The sequence below is a fragment of the Salminus brasiliensis genome, chromosome 24, assembly GCF_030463535.1.
Source record: "Salminus brasiliensis chromosome 24, fSalBra1.hap2, whole genome shotgun sequence".
Lineage (NCBI taxonomy): Eukaryota > Metazoa > Chordata > Actinopteri > Characiformes > Bryconidae > Salminus > Salminus brasiliensis.
The window spans coordinates 12097250-12109923 of record NC_132901.1 but is presented as its reverse complement, the minus strand read 5'-3'; positions in this window follow the sequence as shown (position 1 = coordinate 12109923).

Here is a 12674-nt window from a genome sequence, read left to right as displayed (position 1 = left end):
GTCTTGATAACATTACGGATGCTGTTTGCTCTAACAGTTCCTTTTGGATAGCTAATGCCACCCAAATTGAGAACAGAACTATCTATGGGTATCCGGTCTGGGTTAAGCCAGAGGAACCGGACCCAACAAAAGCTACCATTATCCCACTGGTCAATACATGTAAAGTTATGGGACATTCCACAGTCATTACAACTGTCAGGTTCACCATTAGGTCCCCACCCGTGCTAAAGTGTTGTGTGAAGCCAGCATGGTTTGGCACCATATTAGGTGGAACAGGAACTGGACTAATGAATACAATTGATGGACAGGTAACAGCCCACAAGTTAGGACGAGTGGGTCACAACATGCATGGAGCTCTGGATGTTGTTCATGGCTGGTTACCTGATGGTGTACACTATCAAGCGTAATGGGACATGGTAGCCTCTGGATTAATCCTGAAAATGAATGAAGATTCATGGAATTATAATGTTACTAAATGGATGAATTGGACTGAATGTATTTTGCAGGGCTTACATGCTAGAAATCAAAGGTCTAATTTGGAGAACATGTTAATGAGGGGTAACCCTCATGAATACCGACAATGGTGGAATGTTACTTCTCCTAATCTATGGATACAAGTTCCACCTGGTAGATCAAAATGTAATGAAACTACTTGTACAGGGGTATACTTACGACATAATGTTACACATCAGAGAACTGTGTGTATGTACTATGTTCACCCTGTTCTAGCAGCTGGAGCGCTGTGGACTTTACAGGTGAAAGGTAAATGGTTAGACATAAACTCTAACATCACGTATGACTTGGATGATTGTACAGACATGGATTTTGGCATGGTATGCTCTCTGGGGACAGGACATAGGAATGTATGTTTTGAAGACACAAATGCAGTGTGCGAGTGGTTACACGAGCCCTTGAGAGACACTTTGTACGAAGTAGGTCCTCATAAATTATGTGTTACTACAGCGCGTGCCCACCCACAACTGCCTTATGCTCCATATTCAGGTTGTTTAGAAGGGATTTACATCTGGCATTGGGGTAATAACACCTACCGATTAACAAATCACACGTCGGAAGAACACCTCACCCGGATCCAGTGGGAGGTTCTCCGTTCGGGGATTAGAATGTCATTGAAGAAACATGAGAAGTTGATGAATGCATCTAGAAAGTTAGTTAAGCTGGCAACAGAACATTGACACAATACCACTAAACTAACAGTGAAAACTATGGTAGCTGGTAGTAAGTTGCTGAGCATAGGTAAGGTAATTAAGGCTGAAGCTCAAGATACCTGGTGGTCACTTTTTGAGGGATGGACGTGCACATTCTGTAATGCTCATTCACCCACTACTAGTCTTATTAGTAGTGGTTATTCTACTATGCATCTGGCAGCTTTGTATGTGTATTAATCTCCAGAGATTCAATAAACGGCTTAATTATACTTTAATATATAGATGAACATGGCCGACGGATCGAATGTAATAAGAATGATTCTGCATTGCTAGGGTGCACTCCATCCGATTAGTAAACACTGTATCGCATGAACAACATACTGTTCGGTTATGGGATGTAACCACTAGGAAGACGCCTACTCCTTTGGATAGGCTGCAAGGGTGTTTGTACTATGAAAGGCGTTATGAAGTGGTGCAGGTGCACTGCGGAGCCATGCTAATTTGGTCTTCATATCCGAATATAAGGATTTAATACGTCCATGTTTACCTTATATTAAAGGTATGCTTGCTGGTCATAATGTATTGGCAATATGTTAATACAGGTCTATTATATCATTATATTAAGTTACAGGTTATACTGCAAACTCACGTTTATATAATCAATTATATAACTTGTTTTTCATGATGATGCGGTTGCGAAACCACTGGAATGTACAAGTGATAGTGTAAGGCTGTGCCTGGGGGGAGCGGTTAGCCCTCGCTCTCGCCCACGCATAGTTCCTAATTTTGTTAAAGTGTCGGCTCTTTTTCTCTATAAATTCCCCCAGTCAGCTAATAAGCATTTAGAAATGGTGCATAAAAGAAGCCAGCTCCGTAGTCAATAGAAAGACAGAGTGCAACCTTTATTTCTACATAAAGTGTACAAATAAGGTGAAGACTAAGGCATTACATATAATGCGTTAGCCTGAGACAGCCAGCACTCTCCCAAGGCAGTCTAAAAAGGGATGGCTCCGTTTGGGCCTTATGTACCGTCCTTATCTTGCTGTGGCTATCCCTACGCATATTTTTTAATTACAATGTCTTACGTTTGGGTCCGCTTATATCACTGTGGAAAGCCCCGCACCCTTTAGCCCAATTACTTTTTGTACCCGCTTATGTTCTGTGTTCTCACGACTCTATTTTTTTAAAAAGAGTGCTAACACCTGCAAAGCCAGTTGTGCTGACCATCACGTACAGAATTTTTGGGTTCTTTTCCAATTAGTTTGCCTCTGATTCACCCCTGCCTAGTGTACAGCAATGCTGACTGTCTCAGCCATGGTCATTATAGCAGAACACACACATAGAACATATTTATGAGTACATAACGTATTCGTACATCCAAATAATCCATCAAAAGAAATAAGGGATGGGATCCCCCTTTTCTGGTGAGAGTCGGCTGAGTGGAACTGCAGGTCCAGCTCGGCGGTTTACTGAGACGGCTGTCTCTTACCAGGATCGAAAGGCTCTCTGTAAGTAACGGCAAGTCTCAGTGTGAAACTGAAAGCGTTCTGCCAAGTTTGCTTCCGGTTTGTTTTTGTTGATTGTGAAATAAAGGGAGCTTTTTATACGGGACCTCTGGTGTGGAACCAGAGTTATGGAGTTATTTGACGATCCTCCCTTTGATTCAAAATTTCACAAAACACACTGACACTGAATTTTAGGGTGGAACGTCTTTTAAGGTAGTACTGAGTTTACCCTGACACTGAATTTTAAGGTGGAACGTCTTTTAAGGTAGTACTGAGTTTACCCTGACACTGAATTTTAAGGTGGAACGTCTTTTAAGGTAGTACTGAGTTTACACTAACATTGAAAGTTAAGGTGGAACTTCAAGTAACCACTTGAGATACCTAAGCAACCACATAGCAACCACCTGTGACACCATAGCAACCACCTACCAACACCATAGCACCCACTTAGCAATGCTATAGCAACCACCTGTGACACTATAGCAACTACATGTGACACCATAGCAACCACCTAGCAACAACCTAAAAACCACATGGGACACCATAGCAACCACCAAGCAGCACAATAGCGTCCACCTGGGACACCATAGCAACCACTGAGCAAAACTTAGGAAACTTAGGAAGTACTTGCCACATTTCAAGCACTGTTGTAGTTCCTTCAGGAAAAGCAAATCTAGTGCGATGACTGTGGGTCATCTGCTTCTCTGCGTACTCCGTTAGCCTGTTCTTCAGTGGTCAGGGCCTCCACAGAGCAGTGCAGTGAACAGACGGTTTTAAAACAGAGGCTCAAATGGTCAGGTTAGTCTGTAATTCGGACCACAGTGACCAATCAAACAGCTCAGATTAAGGGGTGTTTATTGACTTCTCTGGAAGCTGTTCAGACTGGTGGTGGGTGTAGTTGAGACTGGTGATGGTGGTTGGCTGTAGGTGAGACTGGTGGTGGTGGTTGGATGTAGGTGAGACTGGTGGTGGTGGGTGTAGTTGAGAGGGGTGATGGAGGTTGGCTGTAGGTGAGACTGGTGGCAGGTGAGACTGGTGAGACTAGTGTCCCAATACTTTTGTCCAAATAGAGTACATGGTTCCAGCTTGCTGGAAAAGGGGGCTGACTGTGCTTAAAGAAGACACTGGACTGAATTAAGGAAGCTGTCTGGAGGCTGGACTGCCTGGAAGCTGTTGCCCCTCTAGGGAACAGACTTAACACTCATCTCCAGCCACCAGCAGTGGAGAGCGCCGGGTCCCCAGCTCCACCGCACCAGCAACAGACGCCTGTGTCCCAGGCCAACATCACTTAGGAGTGATGAGGGGAGAGAGAGTGCCATCTAGAGCTGTCGGCCAACTCTCTCAGACTCCGGCTCAGGACTGGAATTTATACTACTACTACTAATACTAAATAAGGAAGTATTAGTAGTAGTATTCAGTAGAATTCATGATTGGAAGCAGACCTCTTATGAAGTACCAACATGGTAGTTGAGAGCCCTCTTGTGGGCATATTAAAAAACTACAGCAGAAGCTGCTTTGGGAACAGCAGGAATTTGTGAAATTATTTTAATTATTTCTAGTATTTATTTATAGTATTTATTATTTATCAATAATATTTTATTGATAAGCTTGGTCTCATAAATTATTAATAATCGTTTTATTTGAACTTCATGCTTATTTTTTTTTTTTTTACATTTTTATTAATTAATTAATTTATTATTTTCTTTTTTATACAGCTTGTTCATTATTATGGACACATTCGTTGCCTAGAAACTCAAATTCTAATGTCCCCTTTATGATTTTTCACCTGAACACCCTCACATCATTCAGGTACACGAAAGTTTCGACATGCCCAACGGACAGGTCTTCATTGTGATGGAGGTAGCCGCGACCAACCTCCTTCACGAGATCATGGTGCTCCACCACGTCCCCGTTACCCAGGCCAGGATGTGGTTCTCCCAGCTCGTCTGTGCCGTGGGCTATCTTCACCAGCAGGACATTGCCCACCGAGACCTGAAATGTGAGAACGTCCTGCTGAGTGCTGATGGTCAGGTCAAACTGACCAACTTTGGCTTGGGCTGCTTTGTAAGAGGCTACCCTTCCCTTAGCCAGACGTATTGTGGCACTCTCCGCTACTGCGCTCCTGAGGTGCTTCTGAATAGGCCCTACGATCCCCTGAAGAGTGACGTCTGGAGCCTGGGCGTCATCCTGTACGTGATGGTCACCGGCTTCATGCCTTTCAGAACAGACCATCACTGTTCCCTCACACAGCTCCAGCGCAAAGCTGTAGAGTATCCGTGTGGGGTCGCAGTGGAGGAGCCCTGTCTGGCCTTCATTTCTTATATGCTGCGCTTCAATCCCTTCACCCGGCCTTCGGTGAGAAACGTGGCGAACCACCCTTGGCTGCAGGCCAGGCAAGAACAGTAAGTAGAGCGCTGTGCTGGAACTCCACTGTCGAGTCCTTATGTTAATCGATGTATTATTTATTACTGTTTTTATTGATCCTTCATTGATTGTTTAGCTATAGTAAATAAATGGCTTTTCTGAAGAACTGCAGGGCGGTGTTTCACAAAGCAGCTCAGGTCAATGGGACAGGCTCAGGTCAATGGGACAGGCTGGACTCTAGGTTTGAGCTCTCTGGCTGAGCCGGGAATCCTGCTTTGTGACCCCCCCTCCAGATCTGTCCACTGTTTGTTTACTACAATTACCGGTATTTTCATCAACAGAGAAAGGAGCGATTCTGCAAACTCATCTTTCCCCGAGTCTGAAAGCTCTCTGGAGGTGAAAGTGTGTGGAACTCCAGGGAAACACCGTGAAGAATGCAGTGAGGACAGGCAGGTAGACAACGGGGACGTGGACCTGGATTGGAGTAGCCTGTCCTCATCCAGCGGTCTTCTCTCCTCCATAAGGAAAGCCTATGAGCAGAACGTCATCCAGCGTTCGGAGGAAAACCAACGGTATGTTTGTCTGTTTGATTATTTGTTACATAGTCAGTCTGGCAACACTGCCACTAAGAACACACACACACACTTGGTGAAGTGTCCATATTATGCCATGATAAAGATCACTCAAGTTGAAGAGCTTGTTTACACGTAGCTACTGTACAGAATCAGCTCACTAACAATGCCTACATCTCCCCATTGCTTCTGCAGGGCCCCCAGGGTTATCGGCAGATTTGTCGCGACCGTCGTTGACGAGAGCAGCAGTTCTTATCCAGACCCAGTCGACCCAGTCCAGGAAGGTGGTAGTGGCAGTAGAGCTGGTGTAGAGGTTGTCGGGGAGGAGTCTGGCTGCTTTAACTGTAGTCCGCTTTGTGCTGCAGTTAAAAGGGCAGCTAAGAAATATGTTGCAGCACCGATCCTCAGAGTCTCACAATCACTTCGAGTGAGGATGAGGAAGCTCTTCCGAGGGAACTCTGTGAAGTGAGCCTGGAGGAGTGAGTAGAGTGAACCTAGGCGAGATCCATGATGAATTTGCAGCAGTCAGGGAGTGATTGGAACCGAACCAAACTGAACCGAACCGTGAATTTATCATTCATTTATCAATAGCTCTGATCAGAGGAGGATGGGTCCCCCTGTGTGAGTCTTGGTTCCTCCCAAGGTTTCTTCCTCCAGCGCTGAGGGAGTTTTTCTTTGCCACTGTCGCCTTTGGCTTGCTCACCAGGGGATTTAGGGTTTTAGTGAGGGAAAGATTGATTTGGAGGATTGAGCAGAGAGAGAAACCGTGGTGGAAGGTTGACCCTGAAACAGTGAGAGAAACAGTGATTGGAGGATTGAGAATTGAGCAGTGAGAGAAAAAGTGATTGGAGAATTGAGCCTAAGGAAGTTAGAAACTGAGGGATTTGGAGGTTTGAGCCAGAGGTAGTGAGGGAAGGTAGTTGGAGATTTGAGCATGGATGAATGAGAATAAGAGTGTTTGAAGGATTGAGCCTGAGACAGTTAGAGAATGAAGGATTTGGAGGGTTGAGAATTGAGCAGTGAAAGAAAGAGTGATTGGAGGACTGAGACTGAAACAGTTAGAAACTGAGGGATTTGAAGGATTGAGCCTGAAACAGTGAGAGAATGAGGGATTTGGAGGGTTGAGCCTGAAACAGTGAGAGAGTGATTGGAGGATTGAGACTGAAACAGTGAGAGAGTGATTTGGAGGATTGAGGATGAGGGAGTGAGAACAAGAGAGAAAAAAAGAGCTGGAGTGATGTGAAGGAAGTGTGTGTGATTATGTGTGTGTGTGTGTCTTTGAGCATTAATAAAGCACTGCTCTGCATTACTGATGTGTTCTGGATGTTTCTGTTTTCTAATGAAAGTAAAACCTAGATATTGATCGTCTCTCTTCATCAAATAGAAGATCATAATACACTAATAATAATAATAATAATAATAATAATAATGACAACTGTGTCAGGACTGAGCCAAAATAACAAACCAGGGATCTGTGAGGAAAACACGACGCTGGGTGGGGAAAGCCAAGGTGACTGAGCAGTGCTCGGAAGGGACAAGGGGATGAAGAGAACCGACGACCACAAGCTGAGCTTGGGTGTAAAAGCAGGACAGGGCAGCAAGGGAAAACAGAGCAGGAAGCAGCGCTTCGGAAAGGGTGAGAGCAAAACTAAAGAAAACCACGTAGCCAAGTTTCAGACAGGCCACATCAAACAAAACCAACAGAGGAACAAAAGAGGAGAACAAGGAGCAAGGACGCTGCTGCCGGACCCCTGGTCAGAGTTACACACTAATAATCAGAATAATAATCCCAATAAAACTGATAATACCACTGCTACAGGTCAGGGCTACACTTCAAACCAACACACACACACACACACACACACACACACACACAAACACACACACAAACATATCCCAGCATTCAGTGCATGAACACAACTACGGTATAACAGGAAGGTCAACACGTCACCTGAATGAGATCCTACTTTGGAGCATCCAGAGACAGTGGAGACGAAAATCCAGAGACTGGACAAAACCGGTCAAGCTGGCCAAGAGCTGGTCATACTGGTTGACTAGCCTGGTGAAGCTGGTCATGCTGATGCCGATTCCAGGATGGAGGATGATATCCACGCCCCCATGGAGAACGAGGAGGTTGAGGAGAAGCTGTGGAGGCAATGTTTGGTGTGCTCTCTCGTCGTCCAGATGTGCAAGCAGCAGGAGCACCTCACTGAAGAGGTTTCTGCTCAGATAAAAATATAATAAACATATTATAAAAATATTTAAAAAATATGATTAAAATGTAGCTTACATTCGTCTTAACATTTAATCCTGACCAGCACAGCATCACATGATTTTCATTCAGAGGGATGGTTTAGCGGGTCCATCAGTGTGACCAAGGTGGTTGACCAGTTTGGTCCGGCTGGTCAAACTAATGGACCAGAGCAGTTTAAATATCTCACCACCTTTTCCCTCTCCTCCTTCACCTCCTTCTCCACTCTCACCACCTTTAATAAAATAATACAATATCAGAAATCATCTATAATGTGGTCTATTATTATTATTAGTAGTAGTAATATTAATAATATACAAAGATGCATATGATAGATACAAAAATCCAATGTTTCCACAGAAATGAGTTGCTAAATACCCCAAACATTCATTAGCTCTGAGGGCTAACCTGCACTGACACTTTTAAGGTAGTGCTGTATTTACCCTGACACTGGATTTTAAGGTGGAACTTCTTTTAAGGGAGTACTGAGTTTACACAAGAGTGAGCAGGTCCCACAAACCTTTAAAGAAGCAAGGTGTTCAACAACAATCACAGTGTTGGGTTGATGCAGAGGACAGCATAGTACGACCTTGAGCTCCACCAGAGGGACGTTACAACAGTCTACTTGCATTCTCCGATTGATTGTGAGATGTATATGAAGCAACCAGAGGGATTTGAAGGAAAGTCAAATACAGGTGTGAACTGAATAAGTCACTGTATGCTCTTAAACAGTCTGGAAGAACCTGGATCAACATGCTGCCTGATTATCGAGATGAAAATGACTTTCCAAAGAACCCAGCAGACCATTGTGTCTACGACAAACACACTGAAATCAGGAGGATGATACTAATAATCTGGGTTGAGGATCTCATCATTGCTGCCTGCGACAATGACTTACTTGGAGATGAAAAAGATGCCAACAGGATTCAAGATTAAGGATCTAGGAGAACGGAACCATTTTCTAGGTACTGATTTCAATCAAAGTCAAGGTGCAGTAAATAGGAGTCAAAAGAAGTACACATCAAAAGAACCTGAACAATTTGGTAGGTCAGACTGTAACCCAGGTCCAACCACTAATCACAATCACAAAGCAGCATGTAGCTTGTTTGATGTGATGACGCGCACAAGACCTGATCAAAGTTGGACCAGTTAAATAGTTGCAGTGCTTGTCTGATCCAAACGAACAACACTGGACTGCAGTCAAGCATGTAATTAGTGCTTAAAGGGTACAACTGATCATGAACCGTTACAAAAAGAGTGGAGAGAAACTGAAACTTGAGGTAAACTTGAACTAAACACGGCCCTCTCACTTCCTGCTCTGTCTTCACATGAAGCAGAACATATGACACTGGCTGCAACCACTCAGGAAAGCTTGTACCTGGCACAGCTACTAAATGCCATGGACAATGATCACCACCTAACATCTGAAGACATCCAAGGAGCAATTGATCTTTGGAACATTTTTGGGGCATCTGCGGCTGCTAGGACTAAAGGACACAATATTAAACTCACACGAGTGAACAGGATAAAGACAGTGATAAAAATGAAGACGCATATGCTGACGTTTGGAAGCTAGTTTCTGGAGGTTTCTGGATGATTGCTAAGGGTTACAGACAAGTAATGGGAGTGGATTACAATCATTACTACCAACGTCAGCAGGAATAACAGTTTATGACTGCTGGTAAGTTTGGTAACAGTGCTGAAAGGGAATCTAGGGTGTTTGATGTTATTGCATATAACAACATTTCTTTGATTCTGATTGGAGCAACACTGTGAAGACTATAACAGAGCCCAGCCTGCAGATCATCTGTTAGATGATCAAGATCTTTAGGGTGAGATGGGAAGGAGATGGCTAAATCTGGAAGGTTATTAATGAAAACGCTAGCTGTTGTTACAAAAATAATTGTTACAAAAATGATTACTGTGTACTGAATGTATAATGTTTCTGATTAGTTGGTTATTAGCTATAGAATGTCTTTGATTAGGCTAAGAAATTATAAAATGATATAATTTGTACTGATCAGAGAAGAAGAGCCAGGAGATAAACTATTACTACAATTTGGCTATAGCGTATCAAGCTGTAAATCATTTAAATAAGAAGCCAAAGAGAGAGGAACCCCCACCCCCATATAAAGAACTAGAGCGTTCACCTCCCACCACTCCAGCAGCACCACTTCCCACCATGAATGTGGCACTCCCCAATCCAGTCCCAACAACCCCAGGGGGACAATATATAGTTTTGGCCATTAATAAGGGGATAATTTACATACCAGATGTTGTTACTGCTACTCAAACTAATGACATTAGTGGGTTACCATTCACTTCCACTCCTCGGAATACAAATCTGCCATTAGGTGAGTTTTAGGCAGGACCGGAGGTCCTGAGGAGCCAGAGTGGGTCACAGAATGAATATGGTGATGATTTGGGTTCTGAGAGTGGAAGAAGCGAGTGTTCACGGGAGGGGAGTCAGAACGCGGATCAGAGCACGAAGGTTCAGAACACAGCAGTCAGCAGCGTTACAGACCGCAGACTACAGAAAGCAGGTTGAGAAAGATGAGGGTTTACTGGGGAGAACAGTCCAGGAGCTGAGAGAGTTTAGAGATCTAACGGAGAGAACTATTCAACAAAATGAGCAACTAGCAACTCAATTACACAATCAAGTAAAACTGAATGAGTCACCTCATATTACCTTTACACACGAGGGGATTAACATGGCAGACAGGATGGGTGAGGGAGAACCCCATAATTAAGAGAAAAGGGTTGAGCAAACCAACAAGGCCAGAGAAGACTTATAAGCAGAACCCACACCAGGAGGGGTATATCTGTTTACAGATGGTTGTTGTTTCAGACATGAGACAAAAGGACTTATAGCAGGATATGCAGTGGTTGAGGAGAGAGGTCAGTTTGTAACTATAAAGCAAATAGGCTGCAGGGCCAACAATCAGCACAGAGAGCAGAGCTAATGGGGTGATAAAAGCCTTAAAACATGGACAAGACAAGGTTGTAAATATTTTCAGTGGCTCAGCATATGTGGTTATGGCAGCACATGTAGAGTTAGGACAGTGGCAGAGGAGGGGGAGGGGGGTCCTAACAGCAGAAAATACACCCATTAAACATGAGGCTGAGATGAGAGAGCTGGCAGAAGCACTTCATCTCCCACAGAAAGTGGCAATAGTAAAGTGTAAGGGGCATGAGGAAAGTGACACACTCATAGCAAGAGGAAACAGAGCAGCAGATGAGGCAGCCAAAGCAGTGACAGGATATCAGGTCAGCCATATTATGATGAGCTCAGAACAGGAGGGAGAACTAGAGCAGGAAGGATGGGGAGAAGCAGAACAGGAATCAGAGAGTGATAAGAGATTGGGAAAGGGGTGGGAAAAGAAGCAGCAACAAAGAGAGCAGGCAGGACAAGTTGAGAGGTTTGATGAGGCACCAGGAGAGGAGGAATGGGTAGAACTAAAAAGGCCGTGGGGCAAAAGAAACTGAAACTGAAGCAGTATCAGGAACAGGCCTCACCGGAGGAGAAGAGTGTATGGCTCAGAAAGGGTGGAGATGTGAAGGTAGAGGTTTGGAGAGGACCTGATGGGAGATTTGTTTTACCAAGCACCTTAAAGCAGCAGGTATTGGCAGAAGCAAATGGTGTGGGACATGTAGGGATCAATCACATGATGAGAAATGTGGTATTCCCATCTGAGGGATATGGTGATTGAGTATGTAAAGAATTGTGAGATTTGTAGTCATTACAACCACAAGCCACCTATTAAGCCTCTTTGTGGTCGATTCCCATTAGAGGTGCTGAGATTGTGCTAGATTACACGGATATGATTGATTCTGTGAGGGGATACAGACGTGTGGACAGCTACTCCGGATGGCCGGAAGCATGTCTGACTAGGAAAGAGGATGCAAAATCAGTTTTTGATCAATCAGTACATTCCAAGACATGGGTTTCCCAAGAAAATTCGATCTGACAATGACACATTTTGTTGCAAACCATTTAAAGTATGTGGAAACAATGTTGGGACTGAAACACAGTTACGGCACTGTTTATCATCCCAGTTCCCAAGGGAAAGTGGAGAGGATGAACCAAAATGTGAAAACCAAATTGGCTAAAATCTGTGCACAGACCAAATTGAATTGGGTTGACGCATTGCCATTGGCAATAGTGATCATTAGGAGCTCTGTTGATCACTCCACAGGTTTCACTCCATTGGAATTGATGACAGGACGCAGTTTCCCCGGCCCTACCAAAAGTTTCAAATGAAATGTTGAACCTAAATCCTTGAAGGCATATTTTAATGAACTACGAGGTCTCGTTTCAGAGTACTCAGCACAGGTGGGGGAGAGGTGTGACGAGGTGCCCAGGTGGACCATTTTAGATGCAGAGTGGGTGCTCCTCAGGCACTACAAAAGGATGTGGGACAAGGCCAAGGCGGACAGGCCCATTCCAGGTGACAGAGAGAACGACCCACGCAGTTCGGCTGAGAGGTAAAGGTCCGAAGTGTTTCCACTGGAATCAGTGCGCCGCAGCTGTGTGGCGGCAGCAGCAGCAGCAGCAGCAGCAGCAGCAGCAGCAGGAAGAGGGGCAGCCCCCGCAGGCAGAGAGCACAGAGGAGAAAGGCTCGGATGAGCCTGAGTTAAGAGAGAATCACCCACCCAGACACAAGAGGCAGAATAATCCCCTCTGGGTGAAAAGAGGTTAAGGTGGTCGACCCTTGACTTCAAAGAGCAGAAGATTATCGCTGCGTTACAAAACATACAAACATACACAAAGAACTTAATTAATAATTAAACACACTAATAAAAGCACACATTCTCA